This window comes from Euphorbia lathyris, chromosome 7 (genome assembly GCF_963576675.1).
Source record: "Euphorbia lathyris chromosome 7, ddEupLath1.1, whole genome shotgun sequence".
Taxonomy (NCBI): domain Eukaryota; kingdom Viridiplantae; phylum Streptophyta; class Magnoliopsida; order Malpighiales; family Euphorbiaceae; genus Euphorbia; species Euphorbia lathyris.
The window spans coordinates 38,690,508-38,715,078 of record NC_088916.1 but is presented as its reverse complement, the minus strand read 5'-3'; the positions used below and the strand labels follow the sequence as shown (position 1 = coordinate 38,715,078).

The 24,571-nt window shown below is 41.2% G+C and overlaps 1 non-coding gene across 1 annotated transcript; it reads left to right on the top strand.

The window, feature by feature from the left end:
• The first annotated feature begins 22,402 nt into the window (after nt 1-22,402).
• Nucleotides 22,403-22,509, top strand: LOC136201615 (small nucleolar RNA R71). Its single transcript, XR_010673962.1, has one exon. It is a non-coding gene; the product is annotated as a small nucleolar RNA R71 (small nucleolar RNA).
• Nucleotides 22,510-24,571: the final 2,062 nt, after the last annotated feature.

The following is a 24,571-nucleotide window of genomic DNA, read 5'->3' as shown; positions in this document are numbered from 1 at the left end:
TAGAGTCAAGAGCAATTTATAAAGACCACATCCGTAGACATAGCACATTCACCGCAATACACATTTAGTCGTCGTAAGAAACTCTACCACTAGATTTTACGCCCCATCAAGTTTTTGGCGCCGTTGCCGGGGATTTATAATTTCCTACAATATTAGACAAAAACGTTTCATTGTTAGTTTAAGCATTCTTTTTGTATAAATTGTTTATATATACGTTTGCTAACATTATTCTTTTTTCTTGATAATTCTTTTATACTTGTTCCACTTTATGCACACCCGATCTAAAAGTGATTCTCTCGTACCTATTGATCTCGAAATTGAACGTACTCTTTGTAGGATTCGAAAAGAGAGAATGGCAAACCCCAACGCCGAGGTCAACCAACCCAAAGGAAACCCACGGCCACACGTGAACAACATCCGCGGGGCCAATGATACGCGTTCGATGATGGAGATCCTTGCACCACATCGTCCCCAAAATCGTAACGGCATTATCGCTCCCACGATCCCGGCCAACACATACGAGATCAAGACCGGGATGATCCAATTGATTCAACAATGCAGTCAATTCGGAGGGGAACTCCATGAGAACCCCCAACAAACATTTGGATAAATTTCTTATGTGTGCCGATACCTCTCGGTAAAATGGTGTCCCCGTTGAGACTGTGAGACTGAAATTGTTCCCTTTTTCATTGACAGGACAAGCGCTGGAGTGGCTACACTCATTGGAGGCGGGATCCATCACGTCATGGGAAGAGCTTGAAAAGGAGTTCCTTTCCTACTATTTTCCGCCGCCCAAAACAGTCAAGTTACGGACCGATATCACATCCTTCAGGTAGTTGGAATGCGAGGCCCTTCACGCAGCTTGGGCTAGATTCTGGAAGTTGTTCCGAAACTTCCCCCACCATGACATCCCAAAGCACGACTTGGTAAGCACTTTTTACCACGGATTAACTCCCACTAACCGTGCGACTGTTGATTCCGCTGCAGGTGGGGATCTATTTCGGAAGTCAACTAGTGAGGCTTACGAGCTCATTCATGAGCTCGCAAGGAAAAGTGTGCAATGGCAAGAGGATCGGCTTGCCAGCCCGTCGCGACACCAGACATTCGTTGTGGAGAAAGAGGCTCCGAAAAGCTCCATAGCTGAAATGAACAAGAAGCTTGACTCGTTGATCGACCAATTAAGCCTCAATAAAAGTGTACAGGTCATGATGTGCACTCACTGTGGTGGAGACCATGATGCGTTTAATTGCCAAATCGGTAGCTGATGCGCGTTTTACGTATACGTGCATGTGAAGGCAAGTGTACCTTAGTCGTGTATCAAGTAATAAAGTGAAAGTAGAGTATCGTTCCCACGAGGATGGTGATTATAAGTACTAATCTCTTTGCTTACTATCTATTATTTAAACAACCATAATGTAGAGTTTGTTGGACAACCAAGCTAAGACTTAAGCAAGAAGTGAAATAAAAATTACACAAATTAAGTGAGAGATTACTTATAATAAAAGAAACTAAGGCTTTTAGCTTCACTTAACCTCTTTGCTTGGTAATAACACTTAACCCCTTTTAAGTTGTTTTATCCTTCTTAAGATGGCGATTTTTCTTATTAACTATTAGTTCTCGAGATTGGTTCTAAACTCTTGACTAATTACTTTCCCTTGGTCCGGCTCAAGTAATTAATCAAGAGAAGCATTAAGTCTTCTTAGTTCCAAACCTTCGATTTATTACTTTCCATTGGTCCGGCTCAAGTAATAAATCTAAGATTTATAATAAGATTTAATCTAAACCTTTTTAACCTACTTTACCTTAGTCCGGCTAAAGTGATTACTTAAGATTCAAGAAAAACCGCTCAAGTAATTAGTTCTAAACTTTCGATTAATTACTTTCCCTTGGTCCGGCTCAAGTAATTAATCCAAAGAAGCATTAAGTTTTCTTATTTCCAAACCTTCGATTTATTACTTTCCCTTGGTCCGGCTCAAGTAATAAATCTAAGATTTGTAATAAGATTCATGAAAAACCTTGGAAAACCAATAAGCCACACTAAATGGTCATTAGGTCCAACTTATGAATTTCGATTAATCAATTTAATCACGATCAATATAAACGATTAATTATACCTAAGTAGAGAGTTGGCCCATCTCCTACAAGCATTAAGAATCATAAGTTAGTTCTTAAAAAGGATAAAGATAACTTAAATAGGTTAAACGTAATTATCACATAATTAAGGTTAAGATCCGCTTTTAGCCTTAGTTAAGGGGGTTTTAGCCCATGATTAGATTAAAACACACCTTAGCAAGATAGATAATGGAGTTCATAGTAATAAAAGAGATTAAAGTTTAGAAGAAACCGTAATGACGATTGTCGAATGAACTTCTTCGATAACTTAAAACTTACTTTTATTGAATGAACTCTTGCACAAACAACAACTTGAGCACAATAACAACAATTATAATAACACAAACAACTGATTTTTGAAGAGAAAAATCAGCAAAGTAACATTATAAAGGGAGAAGTTAAGCCTAAGCTTGGTGTGTGTTCAAATGGCACCCAAGGCCTCCTTTTATAGTAAAATGGTACACAAAATTCCAAAGACTAAGTCATCCTTATGGCCTCCCACTCCTTATCATCTGAATTTAGCATTTAAGAGAGCATGGGGGAAGATTTTAATAATTTAGGAGTTGAAATGTCAAAGGAATCTTAAGCTTCAACATATTCATCAACTTTGGATAATTTTCTGGGCCTGATGCACTTCGAATTTGGAGATGATTATTATTAGACATTTGTTCATCTTTCTCTTAGCTTTCCAACGCATTTTGAATCGCCTCAATCCGAGTCCTTATGAGGGAGATAAGTTAAAAATACGAAAATGTGTCAAATCTGTCCTAGTGTGAACAATTGGACTTTATTTTACATCACCTATCCGCGACGAAGTGCACGCTGGGTGTCACTAACACTCCTTTTTCTGGTCCCTTTTACTCCCGAGTTGCCGCCTTAAGCCCCGACTTGGTTATTTGTGCCGAAAACCTTGTGAAAGTGCCTAGAAAACACACAAATTGGCTTAGATACATAAAATGAAGAAAATATACAAAAACCATTATTAAAATTTATTAAAATGGTACAAAATAACTAGTAATTAAATACTAAAAATGCTATAAATTACGACGATAACAGTAGCCCCTTCGCCGGCGATGCCGAAAACGTAAGTTATATAGGAGGTAACCAAAGGTATAATTCCCATCCGAACTCCTATTCTCACCACAATAATAATAATAATAACAACGGATGGAGGCCTCAGTACCAACACCCGAACTTATCATATGGCAACAATAATAACGTGTTGAAACCCCCATCCGGCTTTGAGCAAGAATTTCGGGAAAACGAGCTCGGGCAATCGCAAGCCGCGCCCGGCAATCGAAACGCTCCACCTTCCAACAATGTACACGACCAATCGGTCACATCCTTGTTGAAGGACATATTAACCTGTCTTTCCGATAGCGAAGTGCTTTGTAGGGATCTTAGCCGCCAGGTGGCCCACCTGAACCGTCAACAACAAGAAAGGCCACTAGGAACCCTCCCGCCAAACACTGAACAAAATCCGCGGGGTAAGAATAGGGAATCCGGGCAAGCGATAATGCTCCTCAATAATAGGAGTTCGGACCCGTCAAGCTCCAACGCGGACGTCTTGCAATAAGCCGCCATACAAGAAAGTCGAGCTACTTCGACTCAAAACGTAGCATCGGTTTGAATTCCTCGAACCATTTGTCTATATTTATTCTAAACGTTATGGTGATTTTATTTTCTTCTTCATCTTTTGCTTTATTTTATTTTCTCCCATTTTCTTTTATTTTCATAAAATCAAAAGAAAAACAAATCCCATATTAATCCAAAATCTTAAAATACGCGGGGCGTACAACCCATTGCGCCCCGCGTAGTTGTGTGTCTGCCCTTTTTACTTAATAAAGAACACACTACGCGCGGCGTACCTAAATTTACGCCCCGCGTACGCTTTCCCTAAAAAATAATAAAAACGAACTCTTTTTAATAAATGCCACGTGGAGGACACGCGGGGCGTACCACAGGTTACGCCGCGCGTATCCTCGGGGAGTTGTGAATCACAACTCCCCATGGCAACTCCCCATCCCTAAAACTTCCAATCACTCCTCTTCCCTATACACCTTTTCCACTTCCACACTCCACCTCCTCTTCCACCCAATCAAACTCCATCATTTCAAATTTAAACCTTTAACTTCCCTCCATAATAAATTTTCATTAACTACCCTCTTAATTACAAATTAATTAAAAAAAAAATTTAAAACTCATAAAATAATTAAAAATCATTAAACACTCATAAATCCAAAAAACCAGAAAATGAAACCACAAAAAAATCCTTCATCTTTCTTCCGTTTACGCGGGGCGTAACCTCATTTATGCCCCGCGTCCCTGCCCTTTTTGTCATAAAAGGGGCAGGAGGTCAGATACGCGTGGCGTAACCCAGTTTACGCCGCGCGTACCTCACCGATTTTGCATGAAATAACAACAGGGGGAGGGATACGCGTGGTGTTTACCCTTTACGCCCCGCGTACCCCTCTGGGAATCCGAGCTTTGCTTGGATTCCCCACCCTTCTCCTATATATATCTCTTCTTTCTCCCTCTTCTTCCCTCACTATTATCTCAACTTTATCCCAACCTCCCCCCACCTTCTCTCAACCCTTCTCCATTCCTCACCATAATCATGACCCGAAGCAAACGAGCCGCCACTAACACCCCCCTCCGGGTTCATTTTTAATATTGCCTAACCATACTTTAAGAGGAAAAACCCGGATGAAAATGCAAATTCAACATGATCTCGAGTATGTGCGAAGAAGAGTGATAAAACACCGACCCACCTAAAATTGAGTGTAAGAGCGAAATCCTTTGGTGAGGTACTATCGGGTTCTCAAAAGATAATCAACCCCCGTTAATATTGCCTATTAAATCTTGATCATGGAGGTTTCAAACAAGTTTCTTACTCAATTGTTTGCGTAGGTACTTACCGAAACCTTTGAACAAAACCATAACTTTGAAATCACGCACTTGGCAAAACCAACCTTCGGTTTGTTTCTTAATTTTCTCAATCCCTTGTCTTTCGATTTCTTTTACTTGAGGACAAGTAAAACTTTAAAGTCCGAGGAGGTTTGATAAGGGTATTTTACCCCTATCTTTTAGCGTGATTTACGGGATGATTTCGGGTAAAATAAATAAGTTTAATTGCAAAAATAAAGTGTTTTTGATAAATAAAGAAATAAAAATAAATCTCGTACTTTTAGTTTATTTTCCTCATTTTTTATTAGTTTAGGAAATAAAAACGTCAAGCTAACTCGGCTCTCAAGATTTGTATTTCAGGTACGAGAAAGGAGCAAAAATCCACTCAATATGCGGGGCGTATTATCCTGTACGCGGGGCGTAAAACATAGTGCCAGAAATAATTGCCTTATCCGCAGGCACCATGTGGAACTGACTCAGCATACGCGGGGCGTATGACACACTACGCGGGGCGTATGACACATGTCGGCAATAATTGGCCTAATCCTGAAAGTCAGACTGCATTGTCTCCCAGAGTCAACTATACCTACGCGGGGCGTACCACTATATACGCGGGGCGTACTTCAGCTACGCACGGCGTAAAGGCACCAATTCAGGCAATAAAACTCCAAAGACTCAAACACGTGGGGCGTATAATCCTCTACGCAGGGCGTACTTGAGTCAACAAGACAACGAATTGGTCCAAATGCAGAAGATTTATGACGGTATGGGCATTTACGCGGGACGTAGACCAATTTACGCGGGGCGTATCATGGGATTTCTGCACCAAATAATGTTGCTCCATACTTGTGCTTTATGAAATTACAAACCTACCCTTGCTTGATGTCTATAAATAAGAAGCTCTTGAACTTCATTTGACACCAATTACATACTAGAGAGAGCTATACTATACTCTTTTCCTTCCTTGTAATTTAGATTCAGATTTTGTAGTTAAACTCTCCCCCTCGAGAGCTTGTTCGGTTGTTCCGGCGTTCCATCGAAGTTTCGCTCCATCATTCGTCACCAAGCTCGAGAGTTCCACCTCAATAACCTAGGAGACGGCTTTGAGTCCGGTTAGCTAGTTCCAAGGGCGGATTCTCCCTTTTTACTTGCTAATTAGCTTGTACTCTTCCTATGTACTAGGCTTGGTTGTATTTCATCTAAACACTTTCCATATTTATAATTTATGGTTTATAATCTCTATTTCCCTTTACGTGTTAATGTTTATTGCTTGTTTTGATATTGATAATTGATTATTGTGTAGGAGCACGCGATTACCGCCGCCATCCGGGCTATCTTTAGGGAATTATATAGGTGTTGCCTTACCGGAAGTGACAAACCGGAAACCGTAGGAATTGACAAGCCACGGAACTTACGGGCCCTAATTTCTAGTTCCCCCGCATTAGACACGCCTTGACTAGGAATCACGTAGTCTAAGTACTTCATGGGTCGGTCTTACTACATTTGGTCGTCTTTACAAGAGTAAACCATTATCCTAATACATTTAGAGTCGTTATTTATCGTGGTTATAACTTATCATACACACCCCGCTTCGTAGAGTTTTAGCTGCACGAATCTGAGTCGCCAATAGTTAGGAATAGTGTGTAGTTGTGTCTTACTTTACCCCAAAGTAATCACCGCTTAAATAACATACGAAACCGATTCGTCTAATACTTATAATTATAAATCACGTGGATTCGATACCCGGTCTTAACCAGATTATTACTTGATATGACGGGGTACACTTGCCCCTAAGTAGTCGTAGCGTCTAAGTAGAGTCAAGAGCAATTTATAAAGACCACATCCGTAGACATAGCACATTCACCGCAATACACATTTAGTCGTCGTAAGAAACTCTACCACTAGATTTTACGCCCCATCAAGTTTTTGGCGCCGTTGCCGGGGATTTATAATTTCCTACAATATTAGACAAAAACGTTTCATTGTTAGTTTAAGCATTCTTTTTGTATAAATTGTTTATATATACGTTTGCTAACATTATTCTTTTTTCTTGATAATTCTTTTATACTTGTTCCACTTTATGCACACCCGATCTAAAAGTGATTCTCTCGTACCTATTGATCTCGAAATTGAACGTACTCTTTGTAGGATTCGAAAAGAGAGAATGGCAAACCCCAACGCCGAGGTCAACCAACCCAACGGAAACCCAAGGCCACACGTGAACAACATCCGCGGGGCCAATGATACGCGTTCGATGATGGAGATCCTTGCACCACATCGTCCCCAAAATCGTAACGACATTGTTGCTCCCACGATCCCGACCAACACATACGAGATCAAGACCGGGATGATCCAATTGATTCAACAATGCGGTCAATTCGGAGGGGAACTCCATGAGAACCCCAACGAACATTTGGATAAATTTCTTGTGTGTGCCGATACCTCTCGGCAAAATGGTGTCCCCGTTGAGACTGTGAGACTGAAATTGTTCCCTTTTTCAGTGACAGGACAGGCGCTGGAGTGGCTACACTCATTGGAGGCGGGATCCATCACGTCATGGGAAGAGCTTGAAAAGGAGTTCCTTTCCTACTATTTTCCGCCGTCCAAAACAGTCAAGTTACGGACCGATATCACATCCTTCAGGTAGTTGGAATGCGAGGCCCTTCACGCAGCTTGGGCTAGATTCTGGAAGTTGTTCCGAAACTTCCCCCACCATGACATCCCAAAGCACGACTTGGTAAGCACTTTTTACCACGGATTAACTCCCACTAACCGTGCGACTGTTGATTCCGCTGCAGGTGGGGATCTATTTCGGAAGTCAACTAGTGAGGCTTACGAGCTCATTCATGAGCTCGCAAGGAAAAGTGTGCAATGGCAAGAGGATCGGCTTGCCGGCCCGTCGCGACACCAGACATTCGTTGTGGAGAAAGAGGCTCCGAAAAGCTCCATAGCTGAAATGAACAAGAAGCTTGACTCGTTGATCGACCAATTAAGCCTCAATAAAAGTGTACAGGTCATGATGTGCACTCACTGTGGTGGAGACCATGATGCGTTTAATTGCCAAATCGGTAGCTGATGCGCGTTTTACGTATACGTGCATGTGAAGGCAAGTGTACCTTAGTCGTGTATCAAGTAATAAAGTGAAAGTAGAGTATCGTTCCCACGAGGATGGTGATTATAAGTACTAATCTCTTTGCTTACTATCTATTATTTAAACAACCATAATGTAGAGTTTGTTGGACAACCAAGCTAAGACTTAAGCAAGAAGTGAAATAAAAATTACACAAATTAAGTGAGAGATTACTTATAATAAAAGAAACTAAGGCTTTTAGCTTCACTTAACCTCTTTGCTTGGTAATAACACTTAACCCCTTTTAAGTTGTTTTATCCTTCTTAAGATGGCGATTTTTCTTATTAACTATTAGTTCTCGAGATTGGTTCTAAACTCTTGACTAATTACTTTCCCTTGGTCCGGCTCAAGTAATTAATCAAGAGAAGCATTAAGTCTTCTTAGTTCCAAACCTTCGATTTATTACTTTCCATTGGTCCGGCTCAAGTAATAAATCTAAGATTTATAATAAGATTTAATCTAAACCTTTTTAACCTACTTTACCTTAGTCCGGCTAAAGTGATTACTTAAGATTCAAGAAAAACCGCTCAAGTAATTAGTTCTAAACTTTCGATTAATTACTTTCCCTTGGTCCGGCTCAAGTAATTAATCCAAAGAAGCATTAAGTTTTCTTATTTCCAAACCTTCGATTTATTACTTTCCCTTGGTCCGGCTCAAGTAATAAATCTAAGATTTGTAATAAGATTCATGAAAAACCTTGGAAAACCAATAAGCCACACTAAATGGTCATTAGGTCCAACTTATGAATTTCGATTAATCAATTTAATCACGATCAATATAAACGATTAATTATACCTAAGTAGAGAGTTGGCCCATCTCCTACAAGCATTAAGAATCATAAGTTAGTTCTTAAAAAGGATAAAGATAACTTAAATAGGTTAAACGTAATTATCACATAATTAAGGTTAAGATCCGCTTTTAGCCTTAGTTAAGGGGGTTTTAGCCCATGATTAGATTAAAACACACCTTAGCAAGATAGATAATGGAGTTCATAGTAATAAAAGAGATTAAAGTTTAGAAGAAACCGTAATGACGATTGTCGAATGAACTTCTTCGATAACTTAAAACTTACTTTTATTGAATGAACTCTTGCACAAACAACAACTTGAGCACAATAACAACAATTATAATAACACAAACAACTGATTTTTGAAGAGAAAAATCAGCAAAGTAACATTATAAAGGGAGAAGTTAAGCCTAAGCTTGGTGTGTGTTCAAATGGCACCCAAGGCCTCCTTTTATAGTAAAATGGTACACAAAATTCCAAAGACTAAGTCATCCTTATGGCCTCCCACTCCTTATCATCTGAATTTAGCATTTAAGAGAGCATGGGGGAAGATTTTAATAATTTAGGAGTTGAAATGTCAAAGGAATCTTAAGCTTCAACATATTCATCAACTTTGGATAATTTTCTGGGCCTGATGCACTTCGAATTTGGAGATGATTATTATTAGACATTTGTTCATCTTTCTCTTAGCTTTCCAACGCATTTTGAATCGCCTCAATCCGAGTCCTTATGAGGGAGATAAGTTAAAAATACGAAAATGTGTCAAATCTGTCCTAGTGTGAACAATTGGACTTTATTTTACATCACCTATCCGCGACGAAGTGCACGCTGGGTGTCACTAACACTCCTTTTTCTGGTCCCTTTTACTCCCGAGTTGCCGCCTTAAGCCCCGACTTGGTTATTTGTGCCGAAAACCTTGTGAAAGTGCCTAGAAAACACACAAATTGGCTTAGATACATAAAATGAAGAAAATATACAAAAACCATTATTAAAATTTATTAAAATGGTACAAAATAACTAGTAATTAAATACTAAAAATGCTATAAATTACGACGATAACAGTAGCCCCTTCGCCGGCGATGCCGAAAACGTAAGTTATATAGGAGGTAACCAAAGGTATAATTCCCATCCGAACTCCTATTCTCACCACAATAATAATAATAATAACAACGGATGGAGGCCTCAGTACCAACACCCGAACTTATCATATGGCAACAATAATAACGTGTTGAAACCCCCATCCGGCTTTGAGCAAGAATTTCGGGAAAACGAGCTCGGGCAATCGCAAGCCGCGCCCGGCAATCGAAACGCTCCACCTTCCAACAATGTACACGACCAATCGGTCACATCCTTGTTGAAGGACATATTAACCTGTCTTTCCGATAGCGAAGTGCTTTGTAGGGATCTTAGCCGCCAGGTGGCCCACCTGAACCGTCAACAACAAGAAAGGCCACTAGGAACCCTCCCGCCAAACACTGAACAAAATCCGCGGGGTAAGAATAGGGAATCCGGGCAAGCGATAATGCTCCTCAATAATAGGAGTTCGGACCCGTCAAGCTCCAACGCGGACGTCTTGCAATAAGCCGCCATACAAGAAAGTCGAGCTACTTCGACTCAAAACGTAGCATCGGTTTGAATTCCTCGAACCATTTGTCTATATTTATTCTAAACGTTATGGTGATTTTATTTTCTTCTTCATCTTTTGCTTTATTTTATTTTCTCCCATTTTCTTTTATTTTCATAAAATCAAAAGAAAAACAAATCCCATATTAATCCAAAATCTTAAAATACGCGGGGCGTACAACCCATTGCGCCCCGCGTAGTTGTGTGTCTGCCCTTTTTACTTAATAAAGAACACACTACGCGCGGCGTACCTAAATTTACGCCCCGCGTACGCTTTCCCTAAAAAATAATAAAAACGAACTCTTTTTAATAAATGCCACGTGGAGGACACGCGGGGCGTACCACAGGTTACGCCGCGCGTATCCTCGGGGAGTTGTGAATCACAACTCCCCATGGCAACTCCCCATCCCTAAAACTTCCAATCACTCCTCTTCCCTATACACCTTTTCCACTTCCACACTCCACCTCCTCTTCCACCCAATCAAACTCCATCATTTCAAATTTAAACCTTTAACTTCCCTCCATAATAAATTTTCATTAACTACCCTCTTAATTACAAATTAATTAAAAAAAAAATTTAAAACTCATAAAATAATTAAAAATCATTAAACACTCATAAATCCAAAAAACCAGAAAATGAAACCACAAAAAAATCCTTCATCTTTCTTCCGTTTACGCGGGGCGTAACCTCATTTATGCCCCGCGTCCCTGCCCTTTTTGTCATAAAAGGGGCAGGAGGTCAAATACGCGTGGCGTAACCCAGTTTACGCCGCGCGTACCTCACCGATTTTGCATGAAATAACAACAGGGGGAGGGATACGCGTGGTGTTTACCCTTTACGCCCCGCGTACCCCTTTGGGAATCCGAGCTTTGCTTGGATTCCCCACCCTTCTCCTATATATATCTCTTCTTTCTCCCTCTTCTTCCCTCACTATTATCTCAACTTTATCCCAACCTCCCCCCACCTTCTCTCAACCCTTCTCCATTCCTCACCATAATCATGACCCGAAGCAAACGAGCCGCCACTAACACCCCCCTCCGGGTTCATTTTTAATATTGCCTAACCATACTTTAAGAGGAAAAACCCGGATGAAAATGCAAATTCAACATGATCTCGAGTATGTGCGAAGAAGAGTGATAAAACACCGACCCACCTAAAATTGAGTGTAAGAGCGAAATCCTTTGGTGAGGTACTATCGGGTTCTCAAAAGATAATCAACCCCCGTTAATATTGCCTATTAAATCTTGATCATGGAGGTTTCAAACAAGTTTCTTACTCAATTGTTTGCGTAGGTACTTACCGAAACCTTTGAACAAAACCATAACTTTGAAATCACGCACTTGGCAAAACCAACCTTCGGTTTGTTTCTTAATTTTCTCAATCCCTTGTCTTTCGATTTCTTTTACTTGAGGACAAGTAAAACTTTAAAGTCCGAGGAGGTTTGATAAGGGTATTTTACCCCTATCTTTTAGCGTGATTTACGGGATGATTTCGGGTAAAATAAATAAGTTTAATTGCAAAAATAAAGTGTTTTTGATAAATAAAGAAATAAAAATAAATCTCGTACTTTTAGTTTATTTTCCTCGTTTTTTATTAGTTTAGGAAATAAAAACGTCAAGCTAACTCGGCTCTCAAGATTTGTATTTCAGGTACGAGAAAGGAGCAAAAATCCACTCAATATGCGGGGCGTATTATCCTGTACGCGGGGCGTAAAACATAGTGCCAGAAATAATTGCCTTATCCGCAGGCACCATGTGGAACTGACTCAGCATACGCGGGGCGTATGACACACTACGCGGGGCGTATGACACATGTCGGCAATAATTGGCCTAATCCTGAAAGTCAGACTGCATTGTCTCCCAGAGTCAACTATACCTACGCGGGGCGTACCACTATATACGCGGGGCGTACTTCAGCTACGCACGGCGTAAAGGCACCAATTCAGGCAATAAAACTCCAAAGACTCAAACACGTGGGGCGTATAATCCTCTACGCAGGGCGTACTTGAGTCAACAAGACAACGAATTGGTCCAAATGCAGAAGATTTATGACGGTATGGGCATTTACGCGGGACGTAGACCAATTTACGCGGGGCGTATCATGGGATTTCTGCACCAAATAATGTTGCTCCATACTTGTGCTTTATGAAATTACAAACCTACCCTTGCTTGATGTCTATAAATAAGAAGCTCTTGAACTTCATTTGACACCAATTACATACTAGAGAGAGCTATACTATACTCTTTTCCTTCCTTGTAATTTAGATTCAGATTTTGTAGTTAAACTCTCCCCCTCGAGAGCTTGTTCGGTTGTTCCGGCGTTCCATCGAAGTTTCGCTCCATCATTCGTCACCAAGCTCGAGAGTTCCACCTCAATAACCTAGGAGACGGCTTTGAGTCCGGTTAGCTAGTTCCAAGGGCGGATTCTCCCTTTTTACTTGCTAATTAGCTTGTACTCTTCCTATGTACTAGGCTTGGTTGTATTTCATCTAAACACTTTCCATATTTATAATTTATGGTTTATAATCTCTATTTCCCTTTACGTGTTAATGTTTATTGCTTGTTTTGATATTGATAATTGATTATTGTGTAGGAGCACGCGATTACCGCCGCCATCCGGGCTATCTTTAGGGAATTATATAGGTGTTGCCTTACCGGAAGTGACAAACCGGAAACCGTAGGAATTGACAAGCCACGGAACTTACGGGCCCTAATTTCTAGTTCCCCCGCATTAGACACGCCTTGACTAGGAATCACGTAGTCTAAGTACTTCATGGGTCGGTCTTACTACATTTGGTCGTCTTTACAAGAGTAAACCATTATCCTAATACATTTAGAGTCGTTATTTATCGTGGTTATAACTTATCATACACACCCCGCTTCGTAGAGTTTTAGCTGCACGAATCTGAGTCGCCAATAGTTAGGAATAGTGTGTAGTTGTGTCTTACTTTACCCCAAAGTAATCACCGCTTAAATAACATACGAAACCGATTCGTCTAATACTTATAATTATAAATCACGTGGATTCGATACCCGGTCTTAACCAGATTATTACTTGATATGACGGGGTACACTTGCCCCTAAGTAGTCGTAGCGTCTAAGTAGAGTCAAGAGCAATTTATAAAGACCACATCCGTAGACATAGCACATTCACCGCAATACACATTTAGTCGTCGTAAGAAACTCTACCACTAGATTTTACGCCCCATCAAGTTTTTGGCGCCGTTGCCGGGGATTTATAATTTCCTACAATATTAGACAAAAACGTTTCATTGTTAGTTTAAGCATTCTTTTTGTATAAATTGTTTATATATACGTTTGCTAACATTATTCTTTTTTCTTGATAATTCTTTTATACTTGTTCCACTTTATGCACACCCGATCTAAAAGTGATTCTCTCGTACCTATTGATCTCGAAATTGAACGTACTCTTTGTAGGATTCGAAAAGAGAGAATGGCAAACCCCAACGCCGAGGTCAACCAACCCAACGGAAACCCAAGGCCACACGTGAACAACATCCGCGGGGCCAATGATACGCGTTCGATGATGGAGATCCTTGCACCACATCGTCCCCAAAATCGTAACGACATTGTTGCTCCCACGATCCCGACCAACACATACGAGATCAAGACCGGGATGATCCAATTGATTCAACAATGCGGTCAATTCGGAGGGGAACTCCATGAGAACCCCAACGAACATTTGGATAAATTTCTTGTGTGTGCCGATACCTCTCGGCAAAATGGTGTCCCCGTTGAGACTGTGAGACTGAAATTGTTCCCTTTTTCAGTGACAGGACAGGCGCTGGAGTGGCTACACTCATTGGAGGCGGGATCCATCACGTCATGGGAAGAGCTTGAAAAGGAGTTCCTTTCCTACTATTTTCCGCCGTCCAAAACAGTCAAGTTACGGACCGATATCACATCCTTCAGGCAGTTGGAATGCGAGGCCCTTCACGCAGCTTGGGCTAGATTCCGGAAGTTGCTCCGAAACTGCCCCCACCATGACATCCCAAAGCACGACTTGGTAAGCACTTTTTACCACGGATTAACTCCCACTAACCGTGCGACTGTTGATTCCGCTGCAGGTGGGGATCTATTTCGGAAGTCAGTTAGTGAGGCCTACGAGCTCATTCATGAGCTCGCAAGGAAAAGTGTGCAATGGCAAGAGGATCGGCTTGCCGGCCCGTCGCGACACCAGACATTCGTTGTGGAGAAAGAGGCTCCGAAAAGCTCCACAGCTGAAATGAACAAGAAGCTTGACTCGTTGATCGCCCAATTAAGCCTCAATAAAAGTGTACAGGTCATGATGTGCACTCACTGTGGTGGAGACCATGATGCGTTTAATTGCCAAATCGGTAGCCCCTTCGCCGGCGATGCCGAAAACGTAAGTTATATAGGAGGTAACCAAAGGTATAATTCCCATCCGAACTCCTATTCTCACCACAATAATAATAATAATAACAACGGATGGAGGCCTCGGTACCAACACCCGAACTTATCATATGGCAACAATAATAACGTGTTGAGGCCCCCATCTGGCTTTGGGCAAGAATTTTGGGAAAACGGGCTCGGGCAATCGCAAGCCGCGCCCGGCAATCGAAACGCTCCACCTTCCAACAATGTACACGACCAATCGGTCACGTCCTTGTTGAAGGACATATTAACCCGTCTTTCCGATAGCGAAGTGTTTTGTAGGGATCTTAGCCGCCAGGTGGCCCACCTGAACCGTCAACAACAAGAAAGGCCACTAGGAACCCTCCCGCCAAACACTGAACAAAATCCGCGGGGTAAGAATAGGGAATCCGGGCAAGCGATAATGCTCCTCAATAATAGGAGTTCGGACCCGTCAAGCTCCAACGCGGACGTCTTGCAATAAGCCACCATACAAGAAAGTCGAGCTACTTCGACTCAAAACGTAGCATCGGTTTGAATCCCTCGAACCATTTGTCTAGATGTATTCTAAACGTTATTTCTTTCTCTTTATTTTGCACTATGGTGATTTTATTTTCTTCTTCATCTTTTGCTTTATTTTATTTTCTCCCATTTTCTTTTATTTTCATAAAATCAAAAGAAAAACAAATCCCATATTAATCCAAAATCTTAAAATACGCGGGGCGTACAACCCATTGCGCCCCGCGTAGTTGTGTGTCTGCCCTTTTTACTTAATAAAGAACACACTATGCGCGGCGTACCTAAATTTACGCCCCGCGTACGCTTTCCCTAAAAAATAATAAAAACGAACTCTTTTTAATAAATGCCACGTGGAGGACACGCGGGGCGTACCACAGGTTACGCCGCGCGTATCCTCGGGGAGTTGTGAATCACAACTCCCCATGGCAACTCCCCATCCCTAAAACTTCCAATCACTCCTCTTCCCTATACACCTTTTCCACTTCCACACTCCACCTCCTCTTCCACCCAATCAAACTCCATCATTTCAAATTTAAACCTTTAACTTCCCTCCATAATAAATTTTCATTAACTACCCTCTTAATTACAAATTAATTAAAAAAAAATTAAAACTCATAAAATAATTAAAAATCATTAAACACTCATAAATCCAAAAAACCAGAAAATGAAACCACAAAAAAATCCTTCATCTTTCGTCCGTTTACGCGGTGCGTAACCTCATTTACGCCCCGCGTCCCTGCCCTTTTTGTCATAAAAAGGGGCAGGAGGTCAGATACGCGTGGCGTAACCCAGTTTACGCCGCGCGTACCTCACCGATTTTGCATGAAATAACAACAGAGGGAGGGATACGCATGGCGTGGCCCCTTTACGCCCCGCGTACCCCTCTGGGAATCCGAGTTTTTCTTGGATCCCCCACCCTTCTCCTATATATATCTCTTCTTTCTCCCTCTTCTTCCCTCACTATTATCTCAACTTTATCCCAACCTCCCCCCACCTTCTCTCAACCCTTCTCCATTCCTCACCATAATCATGACCCGAAGCAAACGAGCCGCCACTAACACCCCCCTCCGGGTTCATTTTTAATATTGCCTAACCATACTTTAAAAGGAAAAGCCCGGATGAAAATGCAAATTCAACATGATCTCGAGTATGTGCAAAGAAGAGTGATAAAACACCGACCCACCTAAAATTGAGCGTAAGAGCGAAATCCTTTGGTGAGGTACTATCGGGTTCTCAAAAGATAATCAACCCCCGTTAATATTGCCTATTAAATCTTGATCATGGAGGTTTCAAACAAGTTTCGTACTCAATTGTTTGCGTAGGTACTTACCGAAACCTTTGCACAAAACCATAACTTTGAAATCACGCACTTGGCAAAACCAACCTTCGGTTTGTTTCTTAATTTTCTCAATCCCTTGTCTTTCGATTTCTTTTACTTGAGGACAAGTAAAACTTTAAAGTCCGAGGAGGTTTGATAGGGGTATTGTACCCCTATCTTTTAGCGTGATTTACGGGATGATTTCGGGTAAAATAAATAAGTTTAATTGCAAAAATAAAGTGTTTTTGATAAATAAAGAAATAAAAATAAGTCTCGTACTTTTAGTTTATTTTCCTCGTTTTTTATTAGTTTAGGAAATAAAAACGCCAAGCCAACTCGGCTCTCAAGATTTGTATTTCAGGTACGAGAAAGGAGCAAAAATCCACTCAATACGTGGGGCATATTACCCTGTACGCGGGGCGTAAAACATAGTGCCAGAAATAATTGCCTTATCCGCAGGCACCATGTGGAACTGACTCAGCATACACGGGGCGTATGACACACTACGCGGGGCGTATGACACATGTCGGCAATAATTGGCCTAATCCTGAAAGTCAGACTGCATTGTCTCCCAGAGTCAACTATACCTACGCGGGGCGTACCACTATATACGCGGGGCGTAAAAGGCAGTTCTTCAACATAAAAAGATCAGAGACTCTTTTACGCGGGGCGTACTTCAGCTACGCACGGCGTAAAGGCACCAATTCAGGCAATAAAACTCCAAAGACTCAAACACGCGGGGCGTATAATCCTCTACGCAGGGCGTACTTGAGTCAATAAGACAACGAATTGGTCCACATGCAGAAGATTTCTGACGGAATGGGCATCTACGCGGGACGTAGACCAATTTACGCGGGGCATATCATGGGATTTCTGCACCAAATAATGTTGCTCCATACTTGTGCTTTATGAAATTACAAACCTACCCTTGCTTGATGTCTATAAATAAGAAGCTCTTGAACTTCATTTGACACCAATTACATACTAGAGAGAGCTATACTATACTCTTTTCCTTCCTTGTAATTTAGATTCAGATTTTGTAGTTAAACTCTCCCCCTCGAGAGCTTGTTCGGTTGTTCCGGCGTTCCATCGAAGTTCCGCTCCATCATTCGTCACCAAGCTCGAGAGTTCCACCTCCACGACCTAGGAGACGGCTTTGAGTCCGGTTAGCTAGTTCTAAGGGCGGATTCTCCCTTTTTACATGCTAATTAGCTTGTACTCTTCCTATGTACTAGGCTTGGTTGTATTTCATCTAAACACTTTCCATATTTATAATTTATGGTTTATAATCTCTATTTCCCTTTACGTGTTAATGTTTATTGCTTGTTTTGATATTGATAATTGATTATTGTGTAGGAGCACGCGATTACCGCCGCCATCCGGGCTATCTTTAGGGAATTATATAGGTGTTGCCTTACCGGAAGTGACAAACCGGAAACCGTAGGAATTGACAAGCCACGGAACTTACGGGCCCTAATTTCTAGTTCCCCCGCATTAGACACGCCTTGATTAGGAATCACGTAGTCTAAGTACTTCACGGGTCGGTCTTACTACACTTGGTCGTCTTTGCAAGAGTAAACCATTATCCTAATACATTTAGAGTCGTTATTTATCGTGGTTATAACTTATCATACACACCCCGCTTCGTAGAGTTTTAGCTGCACGAATCTGAGTCGCCAATAGTTAGGAATAGTGTGTAGTTGTGTCTTACTTTACCCCAAAGTAATCACCGCTTAAATAACATACGAAACCGAGTCGTCTAATACTTGTAATTATAAATCCCGTGGATTCGATACCCGGTCTTAACCGGATTATTACTTGATACGACGGGGTACACTTGCCCCTAAGTAGTCGTAGCGTCTAAGTAGAGTCAAGAGCAATTTATAAAGACCACATCCGTAGACATAGCACATTCACCGCAATACACATTTAGTCGTCGTAAGAAACTCTACCACTAGATTTTACGCCCCATCAATTGGCCCCAGAGTGACCACCCGATTCCGTAGTGTGGCATTTGTGCAAGATTTCCATGCCTTCCTCCCTGGTCACACATCTTCGCATGAGCTGGTCTGCACATAATTTAAATAAATAAGGTTCCTCCCAAATGTAATATTTAAGATCAGAATAAAACTTTCGTTTCTTATTAGTGGAATATCGAAACAGTTTTATTTTGCAGGCTAAGAAATTCGCAATGTCAGCAAACCAGGGGAGCGTGGAAATAGCAAACAGTTGTTCATCATGAAAATGGTCGAGGATCTCGGGTAGTTCGATTTCTGTGGTCGCTTGTATTCTGGATAAGTGATCAGCTGCTAGATTTTCTGATCCCTTTTTATCCTTGATTTCTAAGTCGAACTCTTGTAGGAGTAACAACCATCGTATTAGTCGTGGTTTAGCGTCCTTCTTGGCGAACAGGTATTTCAATGCAGAATGGTTGGTGTAGACAGTCACTCTGGAGAGCACGAGATAGGGACGAAATTTATCAAATGCATAGACCACTGCAAACAATTATTTTTCTGTGGTTGTGTAATTCTTTTGAGCTTCATTCAGAGTTTTGCTTGCATAGTGTATGGGCTTAAACTGCTTGTTAATTCGTTGTCCAAGAACATCCCCTACACTGAGATCACTGGCATTGCACATGAGCTCGAATGGTGCGTCCCAATTTGGTGTGGTGAGTATAGGTGCGTGTGTCAAAAGCTTCTTAATCTGTTCGAATGCCTGGTTGCACTCGTTTGTGAATATGAACTTAGCCTTCTTGTGTAATAGTGTAGAGACCGGTTGTGTGATCTTTGAGAAGTCCTTGATGAATCGCCTATAGAAACCAGCGTGTCCCAAAAAACTTCGGATGTCCTTGACCGTTTTGGGCGCATGTAGTTTCTCGATTACCTCTACTTTAGCTTTGTCAACTTCCAACCCTTTTCTCGATATTTTGTGACCAAGTACAATACCCCCTGTTACCATGAAGTGGCACTTTTCCTAATTTAGGACTAACTGTGTTTCCGTGCAGCGTTCCAGAACAGCTTCTAAGTTCTCCAAACAAGATTCGAAGGATGTTCCGTAGACCGAGAAATCGTCCATAAATATTTCCACTATTTTCTCGATCATATCATGGAATATGGCCATCATGCACCGCTGAAAAGTTGCTGGAGCATTGCACAACCCAAATGGCATACGTTTGTACGCGAAGGTTCCATATGGACAGGTAAATGTGGTCTTTTCCTGATCTTTGGTGCAGATGTGGATCTGATTATACCCGGAATATCCATCGAGGAAACAATAGAATTGATAACCAGCTAATCTCTCCAATATTTGATCAATAAATGGTAGAGGGAAGTGATCCTTTCTGGTTGCTTCATTGAGTTTTCTGTAGTCAATGCACATCCGCCACCCTGTGATTGTTCTGGTAGGGATGAGCTCATTTTTGTCATTTTTAACCACGGTGGTCCCTCCCTTCTTAGGAACAACTTGGACAGGGTTGGTCCACATACTATCGGAAATGGAGTAAATGATTCCTGCCTCGATGAGTTTGATCACTTCTGCTTTCACAATGTCCTTCATGTGTGGATTTAGTCGTCTTTGCGGTTGCACAGTTGGTCGGTGATCTTCTTCCATTAAAATTTTGTGCATGCAGATGGTCAGGTTGATTCCTTTTATATCTTCGATTTTCCATGCTAGAGCCATCTTGTGCCTCCTTAGGATGGTAAGCAACTGTTCCTTCTGATCTTTTATCAATGTTGCTGAAATGATTACTGGTCTACTGTTTGGTGGATCTAGAAATGCATATTCCAGGTGGTCAGGCAACTGTTTCAGTTCGGGACATCTCTCCTCATTCCCCTTTTCGGGATCTATATCAAGAAGACTATCATGTTCTTCTTCATTGTCAATGCCTTCGTTATTACTCCCTTCTTAGTCTAGATCAAACAGTTGTTCCTCCTCTTGACGTTTTTCCTTATCCACTTGCTCCTGCAAGAACAAATCATTATCTTGTGTATTGAGAAAGTAACATGAATCATCAGAAACTGAAGCATAACGAACTGCTTCATGCATCTTAAATACTACTTCTTCATTATTGATTTTTAGAACGAGCTGTCCTTTGTGCACATCAATGACAACTCTTTCTGTGGCTAGAAAAGGTCGTCCTAAGATTATGGGAACTTCTAAATCTTCCGCAATATCCATTATAACAAAGTCGACAGGCAATATGAAATTTCTGACTTTAACCAAAACATCCTCAATTATACCCTTAGGGTATCGAATTGACCGGTCTGCTAATTGGACCGTGACCTTTGTTGGTCTTGGTTCTCCTAACCCTAATTGCATATAGATTGAGTATGGCATAAGATTAATGCTGGCTCCTAGATCACATAAAGCATTCTGAATAGTAAGTGTTCCTATTGAACAATGTATAGAAAAACTCCCTGGATCTTTGAGCTTCTTTGGAAGTTGCTGTTTGGCTTGTAAGATTGATGAGCTGTCCCTATTCAGTTGCACCAAAGCTACACTTTCCAGTTTCTTTTTGTTGGTCAGCAAATCCTTCTAGAATTTGACATACATGGGCATTTCAGACAAGGCTTCGATGAATGGTATATTAATGTGCAACTTTGTCAATTGTTCTAGAAAGCTCTTATGTCTCTTCTCACAATTCTGTTGCTTCAGTCGTTTAGGGTATGGAACCCTTGGTTTATAACAAGGCGTGCCTGGTTCATCTTCAATCAACTATTTATCTTTCTTGTATTGAGGCACATGTGGTTGATCATTGGACTTTGCTTCATCTTCTTTATCTGTAACAGATTTTTCACCACTGTTTCTTATTTCTTTACCTCCCCTTAGTATGATGGCATTGACTTCTTCTTTTGGGTTGGTCACAGTGTTGCTTGGGAGAGAGCCTTTTTCCATAGAGGATATGGCTGTGGCAAATTGCTGAATTTGAGTCTCGAGATTCTTTATGGAGGATTGTGTCTGTTTCATGGACTGCATCATCATGGCCTCTAGACCAGGCTTTCCTTCTTGTTGAATATTTGATTGGTGCTGATACTGATGGTTAGATGAGCTGCCTTATTGTGGTTGATATGCTGGCCGTGGGTGCTCTTGTCTATAAGGTTGCTGCATAGCTGGTTGCCTCTAATTATCTTGCCAAGAGAAGTTAGGATGGCTTCTCCACCCTGGGTTATAGGTGTTCGAATAAGGATTCGGTGGTTGGTGAGCAATGAAATCACACTGTTCATGCATTGATGCACCTGGTTTGGTTCCTGGGCAATCTATGGGTCGATGAGGTCCACTGTAGAAATCACAACCATCGGGTGATAAGATCTCCATTGGTGCGGAAAGCTGTGTGTTTACTGCTGAGACGTTCATCTTTCCCATCGTTTTGACCAGTTGTTCCATTTGTGATAATAACTTGCTGATTGCCTCACTATTTGCGGTATTCGTGACTCTCTTACCATCAGCTCTCACTGAGTGCCAGTTGTAACTAGTGTTGACCACTCTCCCTATTAGCTCATATAATGCTTGAGGTTCAAGTTCCTCCGGATTTCCATTGGCAACTGATTCAATTTGTATCTTGTACGCGTTGGTCACTCCATTATAGAAATTTTGCACTTGCATCCACATGGGTATGCCATGATTCGGTACTCTTCTCAACAATTCCTTGTATCTTTCCCATGCTTCAGATAAAGATTCATCCTCCTCTTGAAAAAAATGAGAAACTTCATTCCTCAACTTGATTGCTTGTCTGGGCAAAAAATATTTCATTAAGAACATGGTAGCCATCTCCTCCCAGTTCGTGATAGATCCTGGTTGTAGATTCTTCAACCAATTCCTCGCCTTATCCTTCAAGGAAAAGGGAAACAGTTTGAGTCAGATAACCTCATCACTATCATTTCTGTGAGTACAAAATGTGTTGCACATGGTGACAAAGTCTTGAATGTGCGCATTTGGATCTTCATTTAGGTATCCTCCGAACTGCACAGCTGTTTTAGCATCTGAACCATTGACGCTTTCGCTTCGAACATTCGATTGCCTTCTTCTAGTAGGACAATGCACGACGAATGGCCCTCAGTAGATGGCCTGGAGTAATCCTTCATCCGCAATCTCTGGTTGCCATTATTATTATTTTCGTTTTCACTATGACCCTCCTCATGGTTCTCATTCTGTCTCTCGTCGTTTGGCATTTCGACCTCGCGATCCATTCTGATGCGTCTAGCTTGCCTAAGTATTATTCTCCTTCTTCTGTACGTTCTCTCTATTTCAACGTCTATAGGAAGGATAGGAACACCTACTCTTCGCATACAAAACTAGAAACCGAAAAACCAAAGACTAGACAACAAATGGTTAACAGGTAACGAAATAAGCATACGTATTCTTCAAAACTTAAGTTTAAACAATCCCCGGCAACGGCGCCAAAAACTTGGTATTTTAAATAGGGACGCTAGCAAGTGTACTAGGTCGTCTGTAGTATTTGGTAAGACCAAGTGTCGTATTCCACAGGGATTGGTCTTTAGTGAGAAGAATAGGTTACCTTAAGTGTTGGATTCTTAACTTGGATGAATAGTGTGTGGGATCTTAACATAAACAGAAATAAACTAAAGGAATCCAAGATAAACAAGCACAGATCTAGCCATACGCCTAACGAACAACTGTGCCTAACTTTTACCGTTGAATGATATAGATCTATATTCATGAGTTGGGTCTCTCTCTCTATGGTCACTAAGGTCCGGTGTCCCATTCCCAAAGATACTAAGTAAGTAATATTAACCAAGTGTCCTTGCGCTAACATACGAACAAGCATTAAGCAACAGAGAGCATTCGTAAAGTGTCAACAAACTGGTGCCGATTAGCTGTTTCCATTACGTCGGAGCACTGTCGTGTCATCCTCGGTAACTATCAAATAGACTCGATCTTAACCTATTCTTTAAGCATGCTAATAACACTCAATCATGGATAAACATACTTCATTCATTAATAAAAGATACTTACAGTCGTCGTTTAAAAAACTAAGTGTGGCGGTAATGCCGAGGTTCTCTATTACAATCATCCTTCTCCTATTTATACTCCCCTTACATCAACCCTAATTACAAGGGCAAAAAGTCACAAAAAGGTAAAAATAAGGACAAGTAAACAATCTTCCTACACTTGGCGCAAGATGGAAAGCTGTCTTGCTTTCCATGTAATTCTCTCTTTCTCTCTCCTGTCACTTGCTCGAGCCGCGCGTTTATCTGTTTTCCTTCCAAATGACCCGTTAAATGCTGTTGTTTAAGCTGTTCTGTTCTACTGAGAGGCTGTTCGTGAAGATTCCTGCATGAACTGTAATTTCTGGCTGTTTCTTCTATTTCTGGTTGAAAACTAGGACTTTGAAGCTCTTTTCCATGAATGATCGTCCTCATAAATTTGCTCTTTTTGATTAAAGCTCCCATAATGGTTAGTCCCAACTGGGATTTACCATTCGAGCTAATGTGTGATGCCAGTGACACAGCTATAGGTGCATGCTTAGGTCAAAAGGTGGATAAAATTTGCCAACCAATTTCATATGCTAGTAAAACTCTCAATGACGCTCAATTAAATTATACTACCACAGAAAAAGAGTTATTAGCTGTGATTTTGCACTTGACAAGTTTCGTTCATATTTAGTGCTTTCAAAAATTATTGTTTACACTGACCATGTTGCACTGAGGTATTTGTTTTCTAAACAGGATGCCAAACCTAGACTCCTTAGGTGGATTCTGTTGCTGCAGGAATTTGATCCGGAGATATGAGATAAGAAAGGAGTCGAAAATGTGGTTGCTGA